At 39.8% G+C, this 3,949-nt stretch overlaps 1 pseudogene; it reads left to right on the forward strand.

Annotated features, from left to right (window-relative positions):
- Positions 1–2,350: 2,350 nt before the first annotated feature.
- On the forward strand, positions 2,351–2,870 carry LOC105853283 (annotated as a pseudogene).
- Positions 2,871–3,949: the final 1,079 nt, after the last annotated feature.

Genomic DNA, 3,949 nt, shown 5'->3' on the forward strand with positions numbered 1-3,949 from the left:
GGTTTTCTTTCATTTGTAAATCAGATTCTTAACTAATTATTTAGGTAGACAGATAAGATATGAAGACAGAGCTCCTTTGTCAGTCTTGTGGTTTTTCTGAGAACCAACTTTGTGAAAAGCATTGCCCAATGTCCTGAAGGTATCACACTTCCCTGTAGTCTGGTGTGAATTTACTCTAGCCAAAGGAGGCTGGGGACATGCCTATGGTTAAATAAGTTGGGGGATTTAGTAGAAAGAAGACCACACACCACGAGGAACTGTGGATTTCTCACAGAGTATTAGAATGGTCTTGTGGCAACTGAGAGATGGGCTAAAGAAGAAGGAGCTCTCACTGGACTGGAGGCTGTCTGAAAACAGCAACTCTACAATTGGCTATCTTAATAAATCTAATCTTTGGGGAGGAGAAAGCTGTAACTGGTCGGTACAGAACAGCAGTCACTTATATTTGCTGAGAGGGAGAGTATCTAGTATTTTTCTGGGTTACACAATGGTATTATTTTTCTCTGTCCTCAGCAAAATTATGAAGTAGTCTTGAGTTTCTCATTTTAGCACAGGGTAAGAGTAGACTTGCCTGGTGTTGGTGTTCTATGAGACTGTTTATGTGCAATAGGGAAGCAACACAGTTTAGCTATGAGCACCAGACCAACTTGTAACAACAGAGGCCAGGCTGTGAGCATCAGTTCCTGGTTATTGGGAAATACTGTTTTACTCTTTTTTGACAAGTAAGAGATGTAGAACTACCGTGAAAGGGTTTTTCAATACCTTTTGAATTAAACTTGACTTTCTGTCCCCAGCAGCCTATGCATAGGCAGAGTAGGAAGTTGCCCTCCTGCTTATGTTTGGAAAGGAGTAAGGAGGTTTTAGTAAAATCTTTTAAGTTTTCTACACCTGAATAACGATGCCAGCAATCCCCATGGGGATCAAAGCCTCTCACTTCCTCATGAAAGAAATGACATAAAATTCAAATTCCCTCAGGAAAGACAGCACATGATTTAACTCTCACCTCTCTCATTAAAGAAATGGATGCTCCTGAGAACAGTATTTTTATCATTATCCAAAAGTGAGCACAAAGGAATTTCATTCCTTAAATCAGCACAACATTCATGGAGGAATACCAAGTTCTCTCCCACACAGGGGAGGAACTATCTTCCCTTGAGAGTCCCCCGGTTCTTTCCCACCCAGTCAGAGAGGACCACTAGACATTTAAGAGGACAATACTGGGTCTAGATTACCTCATCCAGGAATCAAGAGACTGAGCTCCCACCTCAAGGAAATGTAGCTCCAATGATTCATTACCTTCTAAATTGGCAGAAAATCCAACAAGCTTTCCAAGCCCGGAAGTTCCCCCCAACAAAGTTTAAGGGCATTTATAATCATTCCATGTATACTACAAATGTATCTCTTTAATTTCTGAGAGATACTATTGTTTCCTTCTTTTCTGCTACAAATTATTCTGCCATGCCATAGTAACTTCCCTTCTGAAAAGTCCTGTGCCTTCAAAGACATCAGACCATGACATGTGGGAAGGTTATTAAGATAATTTGAACTCTACCAGAAGGTTCTATCCCTGTCCTGTAACCTCTCATTTACTTTCTAAAATAAGTACCAATTCCCTAGCCATATTTCTTGTCATTTGCCCTTTAAAAAAAGACTGGTTGAAACACCCAAGTGTGAGCTCCTTTTATTTATTGTTACAAAATTCTGTTCATGCTGTATGCATTTTAGTCTTTCCATTTAACTAATCCCCCGAAATTGGAATGTAACCTCATGCATCCATTTATTCATTCAGCAACAAATATGAGTTGAGAGCTGCTATTAGTAAATGAGACTGATACTGGACCATTGTGTGAAGAAACAAAGACTGAACACATCATAGCCTCTTCACTGACCTGGGGCAGTAGTGGTGTCTCCATGTAGAACCTGTGAGCAGGAGATTCAGAATGGACTTGCTTCTCCTTCCCCTCTTCTGTGGGTTTTTTTTTTTTTTTAATCTCCACTCACATTTTTTAGTTTTGTGAGGAATTTTATCATCAGGGACAAAAGCCAGCAATGTTACCTACAAGACATGTCTGTGCTTCATGAACTCTCAAGTATTCACTGGAAATCTCATTACTCGTGTGGGCAAGAAGTCTGATGTGGGGGCAATTTTCTCAACATATGGCATCATTGTGAGCTGTTCTGTTCATAAGGGCTTTGCTTTTGTTCAGTATGTTAATGAAAAAAATGCTCAGGACTGCTGTGGCGGGTATTAATCTGGCTACAGAGCCAAAAATGAACCAAGGGAAAACAGATGTCAAACTATTTGCAGGGGAGAGGTGTGCCTCCTCTTATAACTTCGTTTTGACTTTGAATGGGAACACTTGAAAGGTTGTACACTTACGTAGCCTGTGTTCCCCCCAACCCCCCTCCTCCACCTATTGCTCAGGCTGGAGTGCCCTCCAGTCACCAATGTACATCAGGAAGCACCTCACAAAGGGGCAAGAGTGGCTTCAATTATACAAGTGGAAAGCAAGGCTCTTCTTCCAAGTCTGGAATGTTGGAAGGAAATGACCATCAGACTATTTTGAAAGAGTAGACTCAGATAAAATAAAAAATGGATTCTCTCTGGAGAAAAATTGAAAATGAACAGAGCAAGTGAGGAGCAGAGATGAAGACAGTGGGAAGAATGAAGTAACTCCCTGAAGACAGAGGAGACTAATGTGAAGATGGAGTCTGAGAGGACTGTGGATGTCATTTGATGAGGGAGACATACCAGGATGATGATAACAATGAAGACAGGGGAACAGACAGAGTTGATCAAAGAAGACAGAAAAGAGGCTGAGGAAGGAAAGGATGACAGAAAACATCAAAGATTTAAGGATGATTCTTAAGCACATACAGTGGGATTTAGAAATCATATCCCAGTATTTCTTCACCTTGGTATTTGTCTAAGTAAAAAATGTTCCCCAGTCCTGTCCCCTAATAACTTTAGTACAAGCTCACTGTTCTCCCCAACTCTGTCATTCCTGTGTTCACTGATTCATATTGCCTTGCACCTAGTCATATTTTCATTTCCTTTGATGCTTCTAGTATTGATAGGTAAATCTTAACCTGTAATTTTTGCTTTTAATTAATTTGGAACCTCTTCATGACTCACCCATAAAAAGGATGTGTCATTTTTATAAAAGAGAGAGAAGATACTGATACCAGACAGTTCCTTAATTAATAAAGAGAATAGAAAAGCATAAGAAAGCCCTGTTTGTGAGAGGCTAGGTGAACAGAGTAGTCGCACAAGGAGAGACAAAGAGCGTAGAAAGGAGGCATCAACTTTCGTGACCTTTGCAATCATGGGAGAGTACAACTAGAATAGTCAGTCCTGGAACTGCTGCTCAATGCACTGTATGCCAATGAAGGAAATACTTTCAGGAAAAGCATTTAGTCATGATCCTTAGGATATAAAGACCCAAGCCCAGCCACTGCTATGGTGGCCAGGAGAACATTCTGCTCTGAGAGAAACAGGACAGCAATGTGTGACTGTGGGAAAAAAAAAAAAAAAAACTAGACACTAAAAAATGTAGCTCTAAAACAGTGTGGTCCAACAAATCCCTGAGGTTGGAATCAGATGTTTGTTATAGGATAGAAACAGGTATGTTAATCTCATGCAATCTTATCCTTTGGGTTTCTTTGGTATTTTTAAGTGAAATGCTTATTTTCAATAACCTAAAAAAATTTGAGTGTGAGGAAAGCATTAAAAAATCCGTATTTCATCCCAGATCAATGTTCTGCTCTGTCTACTTTAATTTTCAAGACAATGTGCAAAGAGGTTCAAAAAATAACAAAGAAAGTCTCTGCTAATAGTGAAAACTACTGTGCAGTGGGGCATGTATTTTGAAAGCACTTGAAACTTCCTACAGGAATGAGATTCATGTTTTTTTTCCCCAGGTGGGAAAAAGGTCATTGTAAAAATTGT

Source organism: Condylura cristata, unplaced genomic scaffold (assembly GCF_000260355.1).
Source record: "Condylura cristata isolate star-nosed mole 26May11 unplaced genomic scaffold, ConCri1.0 scaffold00006, whole genome shotgun sequence".
Classification (NCBI taxonomy): Eukaryota; Metazoa; Chordata; class Mammalia; order Eulipotyphla; family Talpidae; genus Condylura; species Condylura cristata.